This window comes from Canis aureus, chromosome 38 (assembly GCF_053574225.1).
Source record: "Canis aureus isolate CA01 chromosome 38, VMU_Caureus_v.1.0, whole genome shotgun sequence".
Lineage (NCBI taxonomy): Eukaryota > Metazoa > Chordata > Mammalia > Carnivora > Canidae > Canis > Canis aureus.
In genome coordinates this window covers 14,111,997-14,136,450 of record NC_135648.1, presented here as the reverse complement: position 1 = coordinate 14,136,450, position 24,454 = coordinate 14,111,997, and the positions used below count along the sequence as shown (strand labels likewise).

Here is a 24,454-nt window from a genome sequence, read left to right as displayed (position 1 = left end):
CCCCAGATCAAGAGTCAGACTCTCAACCAACCAGGCCACCCAAGTACCTCTCTCAGATTCTTTAAAATAACTGCATGAAATGAGGCTATTATGCTTACATGAGAAAATATTTATTGCTAGTCTATAATAAGTATATAATAAATGTTAGCTGCTATCATCATTGTGATCAATATATAATTATTAGAAATTTAGGTATTATATATTTACTTATATGATTAATACTGCAGTATCATCTTCATATGTACATTTCAACATTTCTCTTAAATTATGCCTTTGAAATATATTCTAAGAAATAGAATTACAGTATCAGATTAGTTGAAGACTTTTGACAAACATTGACAATTGTCTAAAAAACATGTAATAACTTAGAACTAGAGTAATGTAAGGGTAGTTATTTCTTCACACTATTATTTGGATACTAAATTTTAAATGTTTATATGATAATACAAATAAGATGTCAAGCTGTAATTTTATTTTTTCAGATATTTTATCTCTTATTATAACTTTTATATGATTTCCCTCTGGGCATATTCTTTTATAAATTCAATCTAAACCTCATATAGCTATCCCTTAACTGTTTAAAGTGGTTAATAGGAGTTTTTTGCATATTAATACATTTTTTTCTGTCCATTACTTTATAAATGCTGATTCAGAGTTTACTGTATATTGCTTAATTTTGCTTATGATGTTTTATGAAAAGTAGACTAATTAAAAACTTTTTATTAATCTTCTCTATTATGGTATGCTCAGAGTTTATAGAGCATGGAAATAATCTAGACCTTGGAAGTAGTATTGATTTTTGCCCATAAAATGTTTTATTTCTTTTTTTTGGGGGGAAGAAATTATTGATACCTCTTTAAGTCCTTACAATGATTCTCCAACTATTTCTTAAAGCAATAGTAATAATTAATTTTCCAAAGAAATTAATTTTAGGTTAAATGATTAATTTGTAAAAAGTGTTAAGTTTAAAAAAGTCTATTTTATTTATTTTATTTTTTATTTTTTTAAGATTTTATTTATTCATGAGAGACGGGGGCAGGGGGGAGGGAGAGAGGCAGAGACACAGGCAGAGGGAGAAGCAGGCTCCATGCAGGAGCCTGATGCGGGACTCGATCCTGGGACTCCAGGATCGCACCCTGGGCCAAAGGCAGGTGCTAGACCGCTGAGCCACCCAGGGATCCCCAAAGTCTATTTTAAATTATAACCACCTAATGCAGTAAGGGTGGGAATAGAGTTTATCTGAACTATCTTTACCTTAGACAATATTAAATACTCTACCTCTGTCTTTGTCTCTCTCTCTCTCTCTCTATATATATATATGTCAGACATCAATTACATGTTTTAATTTATATATAATACAGATATGTATATTACAGAATGTTTAAGATAAATATAGATATGTAATGATGTTATATATTTTATTTCTATATTTACCTATAAATATATCTACTAGATGTGAATAATGTAATGTGTAATACGGATATAAGTATGTATATCATATCATATACATATAGTGAAAAAATGTATAAATGACCAAACCATATTGATGCTATAAAAGCATAATTAGATGTTTTCACTAAAGTATATAACTGAATGAAAATGTAATTACCTAATAAATTCAGCTTACATGCATCAGATCTGAATTATCTGATCTGAATTTACATTGAAGATTTGAATCCTTATTATCTGTGAAAATGAATATTCATACATACCCAGGATGATATTCCAGGTTGAGAATCATTTTAACTAAAAGCTTATGTATGTGTGGTTTAAAGGTCAGTTAATCCATCATAAGCTTTTGCTTGGTTTTACATGAAATTTTTTTCATTCAAATCAGAGTACAATAGAATATCTCAAAATTCCTAGGGCAAGTTTATTGGAGTATTTGCAACTCATATTTGTGATAGAATATGATTTTGAAATAGAAGTATAGACTTAAGTTGTCTAAGTAAAAGAAGTGTTTATTTGTGTGAGCCTATTTATAAGCTAATTTACATGTGTTTTGACTCAGGTATTTCTTGATTGTGTGAATTATTCTATATTGTCCTCATGATTTTTATTCAGTGTTAGAGTTGTCCTCTGGTTGTAAAACACATTGTTATGTTTTATGGAATTAATTAGCCATTTTCACTTGGTATGGGTTTGAGAAGTTTATAAGTATGGAAGGTTACTCAATATGGTTTCCATCCTAGTGGAAAATATTACAAAGAGAGTAATAATGTGTAGTCAGTTTTGGTCACTGTGGATCAATAAATTTTAGAGTCAATGGAAAAGAAGAGAGTGATGATGTTTGCCTAAGGCATTACAATATTAATCATGTTAATATAGTCATTCTAAGTTAAAGAGGAGGGCCTAACATCCTATAATTTATAGATAAATCCAAGTTTCCAAAGTTTCACTTATAGTAGACCAACAGGAAGTTGATATGGAAAAATAAAAATGGTGTTTTTGTGACATTAAATAAAATTTCTTATTTGAAATATGGATTTAAATATCATGCTTTTCAAGGGCAGAAAGGTCTGAAAGTCCTTTCTAGGCACAGTTTCCTCCTTACACCATTCTCTGGCCAAATAGATAGAGAAGTTAGTTAGTTAGTTAGTTAGTTAGTTAGTTAGTTAGTTAGTTTTCAGTAAGGGCTTTTTTCAATGTGAGGCTTGAATTCATGACCCTGAGATCAAGATCTGAGCTGAGACCAAGAGTAAGATGTTTAACTGTGTGACCTAGGTCTCCCAATTCTGAGGTATTTTTAAGTTAATATAGTACTATTTTTTCCAATGTCAGAGATAAAACACAAGTAACAGCAAAGGCATAATAAAAATAATGACCTAAACATAAGTAACAGTGGTTAGCATTATTTGTATTTTGTTATTGTAAATGTAAGGAGCTGTATATGAATTACCTAATTTAATTCTCACAGCAGCCTATGGGGCTCTTCTACAAGCTATGTGATGTATTGGAAACTTAAATAGCTTGGGATAGCTTACTCCAAGTAAGCATTTTTAATACAGTGTGATATCAGGATTTAAACACAGTTTAGGAAGACTGGAAATGTTGAGCCATATAATTTTATGTTCTACAGAAATGATTGACAAATGAGGGTATTAGATTTCACATAGTGTGATTTTTCTTTCTACATCCTGTGACCTTTGAGGGAGAGGAATAAGTGGACTCTGCACTGAGTGTGGAGCCCAACACAAGGCTGAGTCCCACCACTCTGAGATCATGACTTGAGCTAAAATCAAGAGTCAGATACTCAACCGACTGAGCTAAACAGGAGTCCCAAGCTTTACTTTAAAAAGAAAAAAAAAATAGGTCTTCAGAGCTAAAGGTAAAAATACATATTCAGAGTATACTTATAAAGGGTCTAATTGGCTGGAATACCCAATAATGCAAATATACATTCATAGACTGTAATAACAAGGCTAAAGTGAAATTGAAGGACATTTTCTCTAGAATTTGAGGGGAAAAATCATGGAAAAAAATCAATAACTATAACATTAGCATTCATTCAATAGGAAGTGATTCATAATTCATTTCACCATCTCATCTATATTTCACTGATGTGAACAAATAGAAATGTATGGTTTGTAATAAATAAGTTATGGATATACTTTATGTTTAATATATATAACCTTGATTTAATACAATTTCTTACAGATCCAATAATGCTGACTTCTATGATTTATAACTTTTTTCCTAACATTTTGTGGTCAAAAGGTAATTCTGATAACTCTCAAATGAGTTTTTCTCAATATAACCCAGAGACTATTCATTTATTATTAAATTTTGTGAAATTTCTTAGTCAGGAAACTTGATACAGATTTTTCCAGATAGAACATATTCCTCATTACTCCCTTTACAGCAACAATCTCTTTCTTACTTATGTTTTTGCCTAAACACCTAAATAAATAAAGCAATCCACCTATAAAAACAAAAGATTGGTATAAACTTGTACAATAAAACCACAATCGCAGATTTTTAAGTGTACAGTTTCTTATTGTCTTATCATTTTTTTCCAGTAATAATGAATGAAGATAACTGGAGAGAGAAGGAAATTCAAAGTGAGAGAGGGAGAGAGAGTCAGAAACAGAAACAATGAAAGAAAATGAAAAGAAGCAAAAATATTCTGATGGAAAAAGTAAAGATCTAAAAATTGGTTAAGTTGATTACAGGTTAAATGCTAATTTGGTTATGTTTTTAAGTGCCATATTTTGTATTTCTAAAATTTTTTACATGCAATTATTTATTTTTGTTGTATTTTCTTAATAGAAAATAAAGGTAGAATAGGTTTATGCTTTGGGACCGTGGTGAAGGAGGAAGTACTGATGTTCTGTGTTGCTTTTAAGTGAACTGATGAGAGGAATGAGTGATAGTGTAAGTCTATTAGGGATGCTATAAGAAAAATATTATCTATTGGGTGGCTTAAACAGCAAACACTTATATCTTACAATTCTGAAGGCGGAAAGTCCAAGATCAAGATGCAGGCAGATTCGTATCCAGGAAAAAAAAAAAAAAAAAAGATTCATATCCAGGAAGGGTCTGCTTTCTGGTTCAGAAATGGCTTTCTTCTCCAGGTGTCTTCAGGTAGCAGAAGGGCAAGAGAGTTCTCTGGGGTCTTTTATAAGAGCACTAATTTCCTTTATGAAGATTCTGCTGTCATGATCTGATCACCTCCCAAGAATCCTACCTCCAAATACCATCACACTGGGGATTAGGTTTCAACATATGAATTTTGAGGGGTCACAGTCTCCAGAATTCTGCCCTGGTCTCCAAAATTCATGTTCTCGTCACATGCAAAATAAATTTATTCCATCTGAACAGCCCCAAAAGTCTTAAGTTATTTCAACAGCAACTCAAAGTCTAAAGTATGAAATTTCACCAAAATCAGACACAGGCAAGACTGTATGTATGACTCATCCTGAGGCAAAAAAAAAAAAAAAAAAATTGCTTTTCAGATGTGAATCTTGTAAAGCCAAATACATTACATGCTTCCAAAATACAATGGTAGGACATACATAAGAGAAACATTTCCATCTCAAAAGGGAGAAAGAAGAAAGAAGAAAGAGGTAAAGGTAAGTTTCAAATCTAATGGGGAAAATAATGAACCTCAAATCTCAAAAGTGACTCTCTTTAGCTCAAAGCTCTGTCTTCATGACCCTCTGGGGTTGCAGGGTCACTCCCACGCCTCCGGGGGACAGCCCTATCATGGCTTTCTGCCTGGCTCTCCCCAGTCTGACAGGTGGCCTCATCTTTTGAAATCCAGGTGGAGGCAGACATGAGCCTTGGACTTTTACACTCTGCTCTCTGGTGATGATTGTGGCTGAAGGATGATGCTGAATTGCTTGCTGTGCACTCCTGAGGGGAGGCCATTACTGCACTAGGGCTTACCAAAACCATACCTGGGAAAGTGGAGGAGCCTGGTGCCAGAGAGTGAAGGGAGCGTGCAAAGATAAGTGGCAACTGCAGGGAAGTGTGCTGCTGGATCCCAGAAGCATGGCTCCTCCTTTGAAACTGCATTGTTTCCCAGGCCCTTGCATTCTGGGCCTGTGATCGGTGAGGCAGCCCTGATGATCTCTGAAATGCCTTTGGCATCGTTCTTCCATGGTCTTAAACAATAGCTCCTGGTTTCTATTGAGATGGCTGACTTTGTATGAGTACAAATCTTCTTATCAAATGGTCAACTGGCCACACCCTTAGTGTTCTCATATTTTGCAATATGGATAGATTGAGAATTTCCCCCAATTTTAAGTTCTACTTCCTTTTTTTCTTAACAATTCAATCCTTAAGTCACTTCTCTCTTCGCATAGTTTACTATAAGCAATCAGAAGGAAACAAGCCAACCTTCAACATTTTGCTTAAAAATAGCTTCAAATAGCCAACCTAATTACCCACAAGTTCTACCTTCCACAAAGTAATAAAAGGCAAACACAAATAAAGTCTCTGATGCTCTATGACAAAGTTTGCCTTGCCTTCACTTTCCAATAATATGTTCAACATTTTCGACTGAGACCTCACTGGAATGGCCTTTACTGCTCTTATTTGTACCAATACTCTATTCAGGATTACATAAATATTCTCCACGTTTGAGGCTTGAAGAAGCTGTCACCAGGATTGCCTTTAAAGGTGTAGGTCCATGGCAATATAGGCTTTTTCTAGCATAACTACGAAACTCTTCTAGGTTCTATCCTTTCTCTAGGCCCAATGCTGCCTCTTGATCTCTAGTTATTGTTTACAGAAGTATTCCACTTCTTAGAACCAGTATCTGTTTTAGTCCATGTGGGTTACCATAACAAAATACCATAGACTGTATGGATTAAATAACAACAATTATATCTTATAGTACTGGAGACTGGAAGTCAAAAATCAAGTTGCCCATAGAGTCAGTGTATGGTGAGGGCCACACTCCGGTTCATAAATGGCTGTATTCTTGCTGTATCCCCACATGGCAGAAGAAGCAAGGGAGCTCTCTGGAGTTTCTTTTAGAAGTACACAAATCTCATCCATGAGATTTCCACCCTCATGACTTCTCAAAGTCCCACCTCCAAATATCATTACATGGGGCATTAGTTTTTAACATATGAATCTAGGGCAACACAAACATTTTTTTTAAAGATTTTATTTATTTATTCATGAGAGAGAGAGAGAGAGGCAGAGCCATAGGCAGAAGGAGAAGCAGGCTCCCTGAGGGGAGCCTGATGTGGGACTCGATTAGGACTCCAGGATCATGCCCTGAGCCAAAGGCAAATGCTCAACCACTGAGCTACCCAGGCATCCCCAAACATTTGGCTTTTAGCAAAGACAATATTATCTGGCTAGTTACTTACTTTGGTTAAGAAAAAGTCCCTTTAAGAGGTGTCTAGGTGGTTCAGTCAATTAAGCACAAGACTTTTGATTTAGGCTTAGGTCATGAGTTTAGAGTTGTGAGATTGAGTCCCACCTTGGGCTCCAAGCAGAGCATAGAGCCTGCTTAAGGTTCTTTCTCTCCTTCTCCCTCTGTCCCTTCTCTTATTTCTAAAAGGAGAAAAAAAAAGAAAAGAAAAGAAAAAAAAGAAAGAAAAGAAAAAAAAGAAAGAAAAGAAAAGAAAAGAAAAGAAAAGAAAAGAAAAGAAAAGAAAAGAAAAGAAAAGAAAAGAAAAAGTTCCCTTAAGATCTGTAAAGTAAGGCCAAATGTAATCCATGATTAACCAACACATTTTCAGGAGAAAGTAAATTACTTAAAAATATCACAAACTAGTATTGTAAACTACTGTCTCTGTAAGGGAAGTTGTATATTTGTAAGAAGGTTATCAGAATTCTATAGTTTAAAAGAAAATAACCCATTAATTCATGCATTGAATTATCAATTAATGTAATTGTTTTTTAAAGATTTTAAAGACTTCAGTTTTAAACATCTATAAGACATTCACCAATGTATTTATTATTTTACTTTTAACATTATAAATTTAACTTCAAGTGACAGAAGAAACAAGTTTATGTAATGAGATTATATTTTAGCAGTATGTCTTCGAATAGGGAAACCAAAAAAAAAAAAAAAAAAAAAAAAACCTTACTACCACCAAAATAAACCAACCAACCTAATTTATTAGGCATGTCTACATTTTCCTTCACATGATTTTTTTGGGGAAATTTCAGTTTCAAAGAATCAAGTCCTTGGAAACAGAGCAGCTAATCTTTCTAAAACTAAAATCCAGTATCTTAGATGCTCAAAATTCACAAACCCAATTGAAATGTCTGGTTGTCAGCCAATAGTGTCATGCTCAAGTCAGTTTCACACCACAGGGAATAATCTATAACTAATTTTAGTATGTAAATTCCAATTCTAAACATAATTAGAGACTACCATTGCTATTCCTGACTGTGTTGGCAATTGTCTTATTGCTGAATTGTATACGATAAATTTTCTTTGGCAACTTTTTATACTATCAAATAACACAACTGGACAACTATAAAAGTTTGAATTAACTAAGTATTTGAAAAATTTAAGGGGATCCCTGGGTGGCGCAGCAGTTTGGCGCCTGCCTTTGGCCCAGGGCGCGATCCTGGAGACCCGGGATCGAATCCCACATCGGGCTCCCGGTGCATGGAGCCTGCTTCTCCCTCTGCCTATGTCTCTGCCTCTCTCTCTTTCTCTCTCTGTGACTATCATAAATAAAAAAAAAAAAAAAAAAAATCTGAAAAATTTAAGACTTCATTGTAATTATTTAAATGTAATTTCTTATAGATACATCTATAAGAAACATCCTAATGTACCATAATGACAACAAAAGAACAACTAATAATCATTACTAAAACTTTTCAGATATATGTACAGGTATAGGATTGAACTCAAACACCAGTGAAAATATTATGATGTTAGCTCTAATTCACTATCAGACTTTCTGTGATAAAGGATAAACATTAAATTTAAAAACTAAAATCTGGGTATCCAACAATTTTTTGGAAGGCTACTTTAAATGGATTAAATATGACCTAAAAATTGGCCAGAATATTTAATGAATTCTCATGATAATACCTCATAAAATTAAGTATACTGAAACTTAATAATTTTTCATTCTTGTTCTATGGAATAAACTTATTTTGGAGGCTTGGCAAAATATTACCAAGAAATTTAAACATGAAAGTCAAGACAACATGCATAAGAACAAAATCACCAATTTAAATAACACATGGTTTCCATTAAATATTACCAGTCCAAAAATCACACAATGTAAATTAAAATAGGTATAGCAGAAAATGCACTCAAGCATGTTCCCATTTCAAAGATAAATGATGGAAGTTTAGCCAGCAAAAATTCAAATTGGCATATATGCAAACAATTGTATGCAAACTTTATTGAGTAAGATATAAGAAATGACTTGTTTCAATAATTTTATGTACAGCTTGTATACATTTTAAAACAAGTAAAACTGAAAACATTTCTATGCAAAAGTCACAATAAAGTCCAATGACATACTAAAAATACTTTAAAAGTCTCACAAAATGGTCTCTCAAAAGAATAACTGAATATGGTATTCAATAAAATAACTGAGTAAGGTGTTCTTCTTGATCGGTCCTTTCTGTATTTTTGCTTTTTTTTTTTTTTTTTTTTTTAAGATTTAAGTTATTTATTCATGAGAGACACAAAGAGAGGGCCACAGACATAAGCAGAGGGAGAAGTAGGCTCCCTGTGGGGAGCCTGATGCAGGACTTTATCCTGGATCCTGGGATCACCACCTGAGTCAAAGGCAGACGCTCAATCACTGAGCCACCCAGGTGTCCCAATCATTTCTGTTTTAACTGAAAAGACATCTGCCAATTTATTTTTGGAATTTCAGAACTTCTGACTTTCAAGGCATCACAAGCATTCTTTGCTTTGGCCAAACTGTGTTTCAAAGTATACAACTTCTTAGAAATATCACAAGATCCAATGAATGAAAACCCATTATACCCATTATAAATGACATAAAAATGGGCTCATTTCAAAGGGGGTGTCAATGCCCCATTCCCCATATTGTTCACACACATCTCCATCAAATCTCCAGTTAAAATAGCCATTCTCAGAACACCTTCTGGGAATGACAGAAGGTAATCAACCAGTGTGATTTTCAGTCTTCATGTTCCAAAGTGCTTCCCCTCTGCATCAGAGGAGGGGGGTCTTATTTTCTTTTCATATTCTTCTGTTGTAAATAACAACCATTTAATTTCATCCATACTGATAAGTGACCATGTTTTGATGAAGTGCTGATAGGAGACAGCCTCCACATATTCCTGCAGTCCTGTAGTAATGTCTCTATGGATTTGATGCATGTCTTCTCCTGAGAGCTCCTGGGGGTACTTGTGGTATCTTTTGCCTAATACCATCCAATTTACTTACCGATTCAGTCAATATCTCTTCCATATCAAGAGCACTTGTAACCCTATGTAGAAGAAAAATCAAGCTTTTACTTTGAGTAGTTATATCCCCACTAAGTCTCTCCTATTTGTTGTGTTTTGCATTAAGTTCCTGCTGAAATGATCTGAAGGCCAACATCCCAGGTGAAGATAAATTAACACCCTTCCCTTCTCTTCTCTGATTATATGGGGAATTGTCATGCTTCCTTTCCCTGAACCTCCTGATCCTTTTTGCTGATCATGTTATCACCACCTACAGTGAGATGAGCAGAGAAGGGCCTTGGAGCCAGTGGCGTGCCAAGGTACTGGCTGGAGAGCTTGCCCAGTAGCCCTTTGCAGCTGGCCTAAGTAAACAACTCAATTTATTGATTTACTTGTTAAATAACAAGTACACACACATATACTTGGCACAACTCCTAATGATATAGTGTATTCCTATGACAAATTTTGAAAATCAATAATATTAACTTTAGGAACTGTAGTAAATCTTGGTGTTTGGTTTTATGTTTAAAGGCGAAAGGCTCCTGGTGTTTGGTTTTATATTTATTTGGCTAGGACTTATGCTGTGTTTAATATCTGCTTTAGCTGCAGATGTCAGAAACTAAAATTTCTTCTGCAGCTTTTGTCTCTTTTGTTGTCTTGGATTTTCCTTGACACTCCTTTCTGAATAGGGTGCCCTATCAGGTTCTGGCCTCATAGAATGAATTTGGAAGTTCTCCTTTCTTTTCTATTTTTTGGAATAATTTGAGAATAGGTATTAACTTTTCTTTAAATGTTTGATAGAATTCGCCTGTGATACCATATGGTCCTGTACTTTTGTTTGATGGGAGATTTCTGATTATGGACTCAATTTCTTAGCTGGTTGTTGGTCTGTTTAAGTTTTCTATTTCTTCCTGTTTCCGTTTCAATAGTTTATATGTTTCTAGGAATTTCTCCATTTCTACCGGGTTGTCCTTTTTGTTGGCATATAGTTTTTTTCATAATATTCTCTTATAATTGGTTGTATTTCTGTGGTGTTGCTTGTTATTTCCTCCTTCCTCATTTGTGATTTTACTTATTTGGATCCTTTCTCTTTTCTTTTTGAAAAGTCTGGCTTGAGGTTTCTCAATTTTATTAATTTTTTCAAAGTACCAGCTCCTGGTTTCATTGATATGTTCGATTGCTTTGTTGTTGCTGTTTTTGTTTTCAGTTTCTATATCATTCATTTCTACTCAAATCTTTATTATTTCCTTCCTTCTGCTAGCTTTAGACTTTGTTTAGAGGAAAGTCCTAGACTTAGCAATTAGACAACAAAAAGAATAAAAGGCATCTAAATTGGCAAGGAAGAAATCAAACTTTCAGTAGTCTCAGATGACACGATACTCTATGTAGAAAACCCAAAAGACTCCACCACAAAATTGCTAGAGCTGATGGTCAAATTGAGTAAAGTCGCAGGATACAAAATCAATATAAAGATATCTACTGCCTTCTATACACTAGTAATGAAGCAGCAGAAAGAGTAATTAAGGAATCAGTTTCATTTACAATTGCACCAAAAACAATAAGATATCTAGGAATAAACTCTTAATAAAATAAAGAGGTAAAAGACTTCTACTCTGAAAACTATAAAAGACTGATGGAAGAAATTGAAGACAACATAAAGAAAAGGAAAAACATTCCACACTAATGCACTGGAAGAATATTATTAAAATATCTACACTTACCCTAAGCATTCTATATGTTTAATGCAATCCCTATCAAAACTTCATCAGCATTTTTCACAGAGCTAGAACCAGCAATCCTAAGATTTGTATGTAACCACTAAAGACCCCAAATAGCCAAAGCAACCTTGAAAAGTAAAACAAAGCTGGAAGCATCACAATTCCAGACTATAAGTTATATTACAAAGCTGTAGCGATCAAGACAGTACAGTAGTGGCACAGAACAGACACATAGATGAATAGACCAGAAGAGAAAACCAAGAAATGACCTCACAACTATATGATCAGCTAATTTTCTTCAAAGCAGAAAAGAATATCCAATAGGGGGAAAAAAAGAGTTTCTTCAATAAATGGTGTTGGGAAAACTGGACAGCAACATGCAGAAGAAAGAAAGTGAAACAGTTTCTTATTCCATACAGAAAAATAAATTCAAAATGGATGTGAGGCAGGAAACCATCAAAATCTTAGAGGAGAACACAGGCAGTAACCTCTTTGACACTGGCCACATCAACTTCTTCCTAGATAGGACTCCTAGGGCAAGGGAAACGAAAACAAAAATAAAGTACTGGGGTTTCAACAAAACAAAAAACCTCTGTACAAAGAAGGAAACAATCAATAAAATTAAAAAGCAATCTATGAAATGGGAGAAGATATTTGCAAATGATAGATCTGATAAAGGGTTAGTATCCAAAACACATAACGAACTTGTGTGTTCCCCCAAACCAAATAATTCTATGGAATTAAAGAAATAAAAACAGCGGGGTGCATGGATGGCTCAGTTGTTAAGTGACCAACTCTTGATTTCAGCTCAGGTCATGCTCTCAGGGTCCTGTGACTGAGCCCCAGGTAGAGCTTCATGCTCAGTGCAGAATCAGCTTCAGGATTCTCTCCTTCTCCCTTTGCTCCTCCACTCATTTGTGCTCTCTCTGTGTCTCTCTCTAAAAATAAATAAATAAATCTTTAAAAAAAATAAAAATAAAAACATCACAAGGATCAAAATATTCTGTGTAATCCTCTTGCTTAATATTTAGTTGTATTCATTTGGCCCAATCAATTTCTAGTCAGTCCTTTGTTTTCTCGATGAAATAGAAATTATACCACATGTTCATTCAGTTTATTACACTGTCAGAATTAAATAAAATGTGTTCAAGATGTTAAGTTGTCTAAATAGGGAAACTGAATTTGCCAAGTATAGCCTTCTCAAATGCTCCCAAACTGAACAGTAGTGCATATATTAATAGTGTTGACATGATTAAGATAACATGTGAAAACACATAGAAAATTATGAGTTTGAAAAATAACTGATGCCATTTTTTTTAATCAAGAGTTGTGTTACTCTTATGTATTCTGTGCATATACATTCTTTTGATTGTGAATCAACTTTTAATTAACTACAAAAGAATTCTCTAGTTCTAGTCATGAATCCTGATGAAATAACATCTTAACCCCAGGGGCATGGAAATAAATCAATCTCGCTCCAATGTAATAATCAGAGGAACAACAATTTCTCCACATAGCAGTTAAATCTGCTGTACTAAAAATCTTGTGTGAGGTTTATACAACAATCCTTATTCCCAGCACACTGGACCAAAATAGATTATTTTAGAACTAAAATTTCTCCACACTATATAAATCGGATTTCAATTTAAATTCATTCTAAGCCCATCTATAACTTTTAGATCACTGCTTTTGGGGAGTGTTGATGCAGAAAATCACATTATTTAAAGGGAAATGTTTTAAGATGACTTTAATTTTAAAACTCAAAATCATATATCTTAACAACAGATACTGGATACGAAGCTTATCTCTGTACTCTGGGAGTTATACATTTTCCCTATCTCCTTTTAAGTCAGGGCATTCATTTAACTAGTCAATGTAAGATGTAGTAAAATTCCTGGCTACAATTTATTCACAACCATTCGAAGAAGAATGGTTGATGGATTGATATATTCTGAAATTGTGTATTGAGCTAGAAGAAAACAAATCTGTAAAATATACAAATCTTTTGTCAGGCTTTACAAGTTCAAAACCATTTGAAGCTTTTCTACATCTCCTGATGTTTAAATACCTGTGTGATGACATATTGAGGTTAGAGTTCTCAATGAAGCAGTTCTGTGTATTTCAAAGCACTTGCATTGATTTTATCACTAGATAGCAGCTATGTGACAATTGATGGATTGTAGGGACCACAGTCCATTAACTCTACATGCCTATCTGTTATCAGCAGACTTTTAAAGTCTCCTTATTTTTGATTTGCACTTTTGATATTTACTAAAAAAGGCACACTTTTATTTGACCAATATATTTTATGCTCAAGAAATCAATGATATTAATTACCTAGAGTAGACTTAAGTAATATGTATCCAAATCGATTGGTGTGTCTTAGTACTTTATTTTAACCAATAACATAAAATAAATGTTGATTCCATAAAGAGACAGAGCATTGATTTTTATTTTCTGTTGAATTCTTAGTTCTTAATAAATCATCCTGTTTATTGATAGTATTGCTGGACATGGGGGAATTGTCGGTTGATATGTCATTAACAAATCTCAGAAGGCTAAATCCACTTCCTCACCAGCCCTCTATAATGTCAGTTGAATCTTTAACACAGAGGAATTATTTTATAATAATATAATTTACGAAAAAGATCAATAAATCTAAGGAGGCTGAAGGAACATTTTAAAATCATATTGTTAGGAAGTTTTGAAAATCTTAAGGTTTGGTTAAGTGTGGACAGCACTTTCTTCTACATCATCTTCTATTTCTTCTATCATCAGCAGTTTGATGGCTCTTTTTATACTAAATGCACTTAAAAGAAATCCACAGGATCTAGTGAGAAGGTAGTCAAATTTACATGGTATAAAAATCTAGATGGAGATGCTTTTACTATTATATACTAGCTGAATTTTTTAATCTTCTTAAATCCCAGTTTTGTTATCTGTATAATATGGGTAATTATAGCTATCCTGTTGTGAGAGGTACAGGCTGAGAGGACATAAGGTAGATTCACTGCAATAAGTCAATCATTTCATAGACCATAGTTTCAAGCAAAACTAATTTGGACATTTGATGTAACTGATAGATGTCAAAATAAGATCAGGTAGGAAAGAAAGTCTTTATTGTGGTCACAGAGACATAGTTAAAGCTTTATGAAGACCGAAAGGAATTTTTATGTGTGTGACAGCACAAACGTTCTCAGCTGAAGGATTAGACATATCTCAGAAAAAGTCTGGATTACATAACATACAAAATATAAAAAATAAATAAGGGTGCTATATTTCTTCTAAATTTCAGACATCAGATCTTAATAGTCTCATTAATTGATGAAATGGCATTAATGAGATGTAAATAAGCAAGTATTACATTAGGGAATTTGATATATTTGTATTCTATTTTTTATTAAAGTAATTGTAACAAAACACTATTATTGACAATAAAATATACTTTTAACATTAACCTGGACAATGGCCTATAGTTATATAAATTATTTTAAGATAAAATTACATATAAAGTCCTGTAATAAAAGGACATACAAATCTCACAAGTCTTATGAACTGTGAGTTAATATTAAAAATCAAGTCATTAGGAAATGTTTTTTTAATGTAAATTTTGTATTAGGAAAATTTTTTAAACCATAAAAATTATGGATGCTTTGATGAAAGAAGACCAAACAATCTGATCACAAAAAATAGAAATGTATAGGTCAAGACAAGGCAACCAAAAGTATTTTTGTTCAAAACAAAATTGAAGGACAAATAGGAAACTCAGTAAAATGTTCTCAACAAATGATACATGCTCATTTGTTATGTAGAATATACTTGAAAAAATATCAAACTATTCTTTTATTATTGAACTCACAAATATTATTTTTTGGTAACATGGTTTAACTGAAAAAAGATAATGCTGACAAAGCAGATATCTTGACACATTGCTGGTAGTAGTTTAAAATGGCATAATTCTTCTAGAAAATAACCATGAGCTTTAAACATATTCATGTTAACCAGGCAACTCCCACTGTAGAATCACTCCTAATTAAATAATTCCAAACGTTTGATATAGATGTTTTTGTAAGAAATTGTTAATAAAGCCCAACATATTAATGTATTCACTAGTTCTAGGTAACCTCAACTCCTTGAGGAAATGAAGGCAAAATTCAGCATTAAAATTTTGAGGGAAAAGACAAATATTCTAAGTGTTAATTGTTGTTTTTTTTTTGATTCTTCATTTGTTATGTGGCATATGCAAAATTATCCCATTACCTGATGTTTGTACCTTTTTTTCAAAAAGACATTGATTATATAATGAATAATATACAATTTTAAAAAATAATTCACAGTCTATTATAGGGTAGCAATGAAATCATCTTATGCTTCGTTGGTCTTACTAGTGACTTTTTCGAATATTTATCATAGTGAACAGTACCTTATTCTATTTGCAAGATGTAATTATTTACTGAACATTAAGTTTTGTGAAGTTCATACTTAGAGCTTCATGTTCAAATAAGAGGGAAAAAATATCTGGAAAGAGAATACAGGGACTGATACATTTACTGATAAAATCTATTTAATGATAGAAAATCTAATGAAAAACAGGTAAACACTGAATTTCTCTTCAAAAATGGGGCTAAAGTTTAAATAATTGATTTCTAGATATCTGCTTATGAACTAGTAAAATACAATATGCATCCAGACACCTTTATAATTGGTGGAAAAATAGCCTTAAGGAAGCACGCTAATACTCTTGTAATTCCTCCATCATTAAATGATACAGATACAGAAAGTCCATTTCTTTCATATTGTTATTCCTTATTAGAAAAAACTTTATTAATCACTTCCTCAGGATATCTTTTTATTGAAGTTCCTATCCACACTTAACACACTCAGGTTGGAGGTTTGGGAAGCTTTTTCCAATCTTCTGTGTATCGGTTTGAATCTATACTATTCAGTTATCTCCCCATCCTCTCCCAATATGCTCCTCACTGAGATGGAGTACGTGTACCCCAAGTGAATGACACTTTGCTCTATCATTCTCCCAAATTATAGTCACCATTATCTCTCACCAAGACTGATCAAACAGCTACTCATACTGTCTCACTTTCAAGCATGCACTTTCTTTTTTTTTTTTTTTTTTAAGATTTTATTTATTTATTCATGAGAGACAGAGAGAGAGAGAGAGGCAGAGACACAGGCAGGGGGAGAAGCAGGCTCCATGCAGGGAGCCCGACATGGGACTAGATCCCAGGTCTCCAGGATCATGCCCTGGGCTGAAGGCGTGCTAAACCGCTGGGCCACCGGGGCTGCCCAAGCATGCACTTTCATGACCTATCGTCCACAATTTACACCAGTATAATTATCCAGGGATATAAATAAGATTATATCTATCATTTGAATGCTTAAAACATTCCAAGGGCTTTGAACTGCATGTGGAAAATACGTAAACATTTTATATTTGCCTCGTAGTCTCTCCATGCTATGACTCTGACTTCTCTCATTTTATCAACTACAGACACTCTTATTCACTATGAGCTTGTCCTGGGTTGCCAAATTTAACAAAAAAGTAAAGAAAAAAAGAAAACATATACTTAAATTTAAATTTTAGATTTTAAAAACCCTCTTTTTAAAATTTAAGTATATGCCATGCAATAGTTGGAATATAGTTCTAGCAAAAAAAAAGAAAAAGGTATTTATCTTTTTATTTAAAATTCAATTTTAACTGAATATCTTGTATTTTATCTTGCAATGATAATTCTGACTCCCAAATTCCTTTATCATCCTCAAAATTGTCCAGCTTATATACAATCACAGAGTTTTTTAACATGCTCTTCTCTGTATCTGAAATGTTCTTTCTCTAGGTTTTCACACATAACAAATGTTAAAATTTAAATGGCAATTAGGCCCCCAAATAAAACATATGTGAAAATTCAAAATATAAGGTTAAATAACCATATGCAGTTTTTTTTCAAAGATTAAAAAAGCCAATTTCACAAGTCTAGGACTCCTCCATGACCTCAAACATATAAAAAGGGACAGACACACACAAAAAGGGAGGATTTTGTGAGGAAAAATTCCTTGAGGAAGGAAGAGAAATTCAAAGCAGACAAAAGAGAACAAAGCACCTGTGGTAGCCTGAATAATGACCCTCCAAACATGCCTATGTCTTAATCCTGGGAACCTATGAATGTTAACTTTTTACAGCAAAAGATGTGATTGAATTAAAGATCTTGAGAAGGGGAGGTCATCCTGGATTCTCCAGATAGGTCCAACGTAATTGTGACGGCCCTTATCAGAGGGACCTGTGAAGAATCAATCAGAGAAGAGAGCAATGCAATGAGAGGGGCAGAGACTGAGAAGAGGTACCACATGAAGGCAGAGGAAAGGGCAAAAGCCAAGGAGTTCAGGCAGCTGGTAAAAGCAGGAAACTGCAGGGCAACAGATGCTCCCCTCAGAACCTTCAGAAGGAAGCAGCTCTGCAGATACTTTGATTTTAGCCCCATGAGACTCAGTCCTCAAGACTATGTAAGGATTAAATTTGTGTAGTTTGAAGCCATTCAACTCGAGGCAATTTGTGAAGGCGACCACAGGAAGCTGATACACCAGCAAACTCACAGTCCCTGCCCTTTTCTTGTTACATCTCCCAAACTAAAGCTGTCCTGCTCTTGGGGGAGAGAAATATCAGTTATTGCTAAATCAGGGTCACCATTTATAGTTAGACCACTGGATGTTTTAATTAATACGTTTTCAACTGAAAGTGAATTAAAGTTTATCTTTGAACCAAAATGGATCAGGAGAGTCACTGGATTTGCAAGTATTCTCAGAGTCTTAGAGTTGAACTTCCAGATCAGTGACTGTTCCTTTTAAAGAAATTCTATTCATGTTGGTCTTAAATTTGACATTCTGCGAGTGGCCCAGTTAAATTAATTTTCACTTAGTCATTCTTCTCTATTACTCTGAGTTCATCTTAAAATTTTGGTGGGGAGAGTGGTTTCAATCCTCAACCTCTTTTTACAACAAATATGATTAAATATTTTGGAATCTCTTAAAAATTAAGCTAAGCAAAATGCATTAAACCTTTTTAGTTAGCCATTGAAACAGTCTTGTTGACCAGAGAAGGTGCTTTTAGGCATTCCTTGAATGATAGATAGTATGTGTATTTCTCTTCAAAAATCAAGCACATAAATAAATGCATCTGGTAGCCTCTCTAGTCTGTTGCTAAGAGACGGCAAATTACGTGGTTTTAGAATTGGGGAACAAAGAAAATTACTATGTTTAAAGCATGTTCTAGAAAGAAGAGAAAAAAGAAAATACAACAGGATTTTTATCAAACACAAGCACTGCAAACATAATAGTATTCATCAGTATAAGATATTTCAATATGAGCACCCTTATGATGAGGGACAGGAGAGGAATGGTAATGATAAGCAGGATGACAAACAGAACTGAGAACATTAAGAAATTCTTATCTCTTTCAAAATCCAGAGGCATAGTACAAGCTTTGCTTTAATGTTAGGAAGACTACTTACTTGGTTAATTTTTAGCACATTAAGCCAATTTCTTAAAATAGCATGATAAAACATCCTCAACATACCAATTCCATAGAAGTAAGTGAAAAAATTAGCACCTTGAGGAAAGATTCATATTTTGGCTACAGACAAATGTCTAAAGTTAGCCTAGTCACTTTAAAATTATACAAATACAACATAAAGAATGCACTAAGGATAGGAAAAAAAAAATACCATTGCAATTTACGTCTGCAGGCTACTATTCTACTTCTATCTTATAAGTATTGGCTAATGCTCAAGACTCTGCCTCATTTGCTCTTTGTATTTTATACATTCTCCAAAGAAAGTCCATGCAAAAACTTAAAGTCAATAATTCACATCTCATTTTATCTCACTTAATACTAAACTGTATTTTTATATACTTAACGAAACACTAAACATCATTTTCTGAATGTTCATGATCATTTTCAATGCAATCCAAAATTAAGCACCTTCAAGAATCTCCTCTTTCTCCTATATTTCTACATTGATTAATAACATTCTCCTTAATCATTTGCCCAAGCAACAAACCAGAAACTATCCTACATGCCATTCATTTTCAATATTTAATCAATTATTAGTACTCTGTTCCCTCATATTCATCCCAATTCTGCTACTTACAAGTTCATCATCTACCTTTGAGGTTATCTCAAATCACTCTTTATTGATCTTATTAACTCTCCTTTTGCTTCCCGTTATTATATAGGACTATTGGCATTTACTGGAAACTGAAATTCTTTACCAAATCCCTAACAATGACTTAATGAAATAGAAACATTTTAATACATGATTTCTCTCTCCTCTGAAACCTATATGTCCACTGACCCTGCATCACTTTAAATTATATTCATTTTCTCAACTTTTCTTCAGTCTGCACTACTCCTATAAAGCCTTTCTTGATGCCTACAGTCACAAGTAAATTCTCCTTTCTCTGTATTTCCACTCTGCAAGTAAATTCTCCTTTCTTTGTATTTCCACTCTGCCTTATTTAAACCTCACATATCATTCAGAGTTTCTGGTTGCAACCAACAAAAATATTATAGCCATTACCACTCTAACACTGCATGGTATTTATCTTGTTATTTCATACTGCACCATACTAATTCACTGATTTCATATTTGCCAGCCCCTGAGAACTGTAATCATTAAAAATACTGGGACAAAAAAAAAATAATAAAAATACTGGGACAGTATTGAACAGAGTTCATGGCATGCAGTACATGTTCCTTGTATGTATGCTAACTGCATTTTAAAGTTAATCACATGTAATAATTTAGATGAAATGCATTTATGTGGTTCATAATAAGATTAGGCAGAAAACGATTCAGTGTTGGTGGCAGTAAGGTGAACTGGGTACTCTGAGCCTCATTGCACTAAAGTGAAAGTATAGGCCATGTAAATTGCAACAGGAAGAGCTTAATATATTATGAACTTCTCGAGCTGAACTCCAAAATAAAAATAAAAGCAAACTTGGTTAAAAAACAGAATGGAAAGCAGTATACCAAAATAAGAACAAGAACACTAAGGCAGTAAGCAAAAGGATAGCCCTGAAAGCAAGTAACCATTTCATTACTGTTTTCTGAAAATTAAGGTTAAAAAAGGCAAACCTTAGGTATAGTCCCCAGGTATTTAAGATATTGAAATTATTAGACATGAAAAATAAAATTATGTAGGAAATACATGTGGAGACCGAGAAAATTAAGGCCATTCCACTTTAAGTTCAGCATTAGCACAAGTACAGCCATCCCAGGCCCCTGTGAATAAGAGCTAAAATTTACATTACTGCAGTTACAGGAAAAAAAAACAAAACAGCTTTCAGCTTAACGACCTAGAAAGCCCCATATTAGAATGAGGACAGAGCCCAAACCAAGGGCAGGAAGCCCCATATTAGAATAAGAACAGAGCTCAAAGCCCTTGAAAGCCCCATATCAGAATGTAAACAGAACTTGAGAAATTCCTTCCCCCCTTCTGGAGATCCCCTAGACCAGCCCTTAAAACTCAGCTGAAACCCACATCGGGGTCCAAGTCCCTACTCCGCTATGTCGGGTATACTTGGACCCAAGCTCGAGCTTGTAAATAAACCCTCGTGTGTTTGCATCGGTGTTGGCTCCTTGGTGGTTTCTCGGATAAGTAATCTTGGGCACAACATACATACAAAATAAAAAAAGGAATCACATAAAAAATGAGCAAGGAACAAAAGATTATATAATGGCCTACAGAATTTGAAAACTATATAGATGTATTTTATACATGTGAAAAAATTGTTTCTAAGTTCTAAAACCAAAAACTGTAGATAAGACACACACTAGGTAGCTGGAAGTTCTGATGTAACTAAAAAGAAGCACAGAGAGATTTAAATATAGAAAGAGTCAACAGATATTATAGGACATGGAGGATAGAATGAGAAAATGTAAAATTAGCTAATCACAGTCCTAGAAGAGGAAATAAAGATGTTGGAAGATAAACAGTATTTTAGAGATAAAACCTAAGACTTTTCCAGATTTGTTGAAAGATGTGAATCCTCAGATAAGCTGTCACAACACTTTTGGCCTACTTCCTACTTGAAGTTGAACAACTTCAAGTTTTGCAGGCCACAGTTTACTTTTTGTGTTATGACATTACAATTTTTGGTGAGACAATCCCTTAAAAAAATAGCCTATTTGTTTCTGGCCACTGCAATGTACAAGTAGCTACAGTAGTCTACAACTACAGATCCTGTTGTTAAGCCTCAGGGCTTTATCTTATATTTAGCAGTCTCTGTTTCCTGCTCATCCTTCAACTTGTTGTTTTTTATGAAACAAACAACTAGGGTTGGACCTTGTGCCCTTTTACATACTGACTCATTCTATGCTGGCCTCCATCACAGGGCAGAAATTCATGACAGAAGATGTGTTCTAGAAGAAGGTTGGGCCAAATATTTATCTTTTCATAAGACCAACACTTCAGGGTCATAGATTCTAACTCTTGTGCCTTGTGATTTAGAGCAAAAGGCCTCAAACCTCCCAATTCTCCATTTAAGTGGACAATAAGCCACAAGCAACTGTAGCACAACTTTTTTTCCATCCATTACAACTTGCCGTCAGCATATGTCTAGCCTATTCACATTTCTTTTGCAATGTTTTGTTTACAAAAGAGGATCAGCAATGACTTACACATTTTCTTAATTTAACCTAACATTCTCACTAACATTACAGTGTGGTAGGTATATGGTTTGCCTTCCATGATAAAATCAACAAAAATTAGCCAAATGTTTCACCAGGGATAACTCAATACTATAAATATATCAACTCCTCCCAAATAATTCTATAGATCCATTATACCATTGCAAGATTTTTCCAGTAATTAAGTATAAAATTTAAATGAGGAAGTCAATATCTAAAAGTAGTTTGAAAAAGAATATGTTGGGATGGCTAACCTTACCAAATGTAATTTTTAATACAAACTCTCATACTTAATATGGTGCTGTTTTGTAGATTGACCAATTAAAATATCAAGCAATATAGAAACTCCAGAAAGAGATGAACAGATATGATGAACATTGCTTTATTACAATGATAATATTATAAGTCTTTACAATAATTGTTCTGGAACAATTGCTTAAATATCCATAAGGATAGGAACTGCATTATTATATGAAAGTAAAATTAGGTCCTTTTGTGTAATTTATACACAAAATTCAATTCTAGATAAACTTTAAAACTAAAGTGAAGAAATTATAGAACATGTTTATGATCTCAATTTTATAAAGAGCTTCTACAAAGCACACAAAATGAATAAATCAAGAAGGTGAAAATTAACAATTTTGATTGTTCTGAAATTGGTAATTTTTGTTGATAATGGAAGGATAGAGCAGTGTTTCAGAGAAAAGATTTGAAAAGCATAGTTCAGAAAGAATGATATCCAAAATGTTCAAGAAATGCACGTCATTAAGAGAAAATGAGACATCCCAGGAAAATGTGGCCTGAATATATAAAACTACTACTGCACAGAGAATGAAACATGAATGGCAGAATGTTAAATCTTATTAGTATTAGGGAAAAATGTAAATTTTGAAAACATTGAGATATAATTTTTTCCTCTCTAGATTTGTAAAAATTGAGAAATTTGTTAATACCAAATTTTTGCATAGATAAGTAAATAAATACTTGTTTAGTGGGAGTGTATAAGTGATAAAAACCATTTGGAAGTATCTTTGTATTATCTAATAAAGATGAAAACACATAAACTCTAAATACCAGGTATTTCACTGCTGAATAACTTTTGCAGAAATCTTTGTATGAGTATAGGGGCATACAAAAATATACAATGCAGTGCTGCTTATGATAGGAAATACCTGGAAACAAATGTTTTTTAACCAGAGACTAGATAACTGTATTAACAGACCAGATATTCATACCATAGGCTATTAAATATCAGGACAGATAAGTATACAATAGTTACCTAAAACAAAATTAGTAAGATTTAAAAATGCAATACTTTTTAAGAAAGGCCAGCTATGGATGAATACATAAAGTAAGATGCTGTTTGTAAAAGACTGAAAAAGAGGCACAATAATAATTTAAAAACCCATTGTTTATGAATAAATGCCTTCAGGATTAAACTATAATAGGAAGGTAAAATTTGATAAGCAACTACATTTGGCAAAAGGCAGGAATATGGGAAATGGAGGAGTACAGAGATGCATGCAAACTCATCACTAATGTTTTTAAGTGGAGTTGTGCCTCATAGTATAAATTATCTTATTATACTTCAGAACTTCTATGTATATAATGCATTTTGTTTTGTATCATGAAATACTGCATATCTCTACTGCAATCTTAATATCATTATTATCCTATGATTAATTCTTGTCCCGGCTAGGTACAAACACTGATGAATAGATTTGAAAAGTTTCATGACTTCGCTCTCCTTGATCTCTGCCCTACAGCATTGCAGCGGTTCATCTTTGCCTCTCTTTCACTCCTTTTTCTTGTGAAGAGTGAAGAAAATAAAACAGACATATGGGTCAATTTTTTTTTAGGAATATCACTTAGATATTGCGCCTATGGGAGGGTAAATGCATGGAGAGAGTACACAGAAGAGTTTTGTGTGTAAAGGAGAGAGGATTTACAGTGATACAATGGCAAGAAAAGAGTTCAACTGATTCGAGAAGTCTTTTGAGAAAAGAGAAAAAGAAGATTCCCTAGAACTGCACGGTTCTAGGGATTCAAACAAAGGATATTTTCACCAGAGGTGACTTCAGACTATTTACTCCAACCCCACCAAATGTTTTTAGCAAAACATATTTCAGAGTGCTCTTTATACATCTACTGCTTTGAGATTCCAACACTGAGCTCTGGATTTTCA

At 33.6% G+C, this 24,454-nt stretch overlaps 1 long non-coding RNA gene and 1 pseudogene across 14 annotated transcripts in view; both read right to left on the bottom strand.

The window, feature by feature from the left end:
• LOC144307445 (uncharacterized) overlaps nucleotides 1-24,454 on the bottom strand; it is a 478,537-nt gene that overhangs the window by 380,300 nt on the left and 73,783 nt on the right. The gene's annotated exons all lie outside the window — the stretch shown is intronic.
• Nucleotides 9,054-11,075, bottom strand: LOC144307112 (translin-associated protein X pseudogene; annotated as a pseudogene).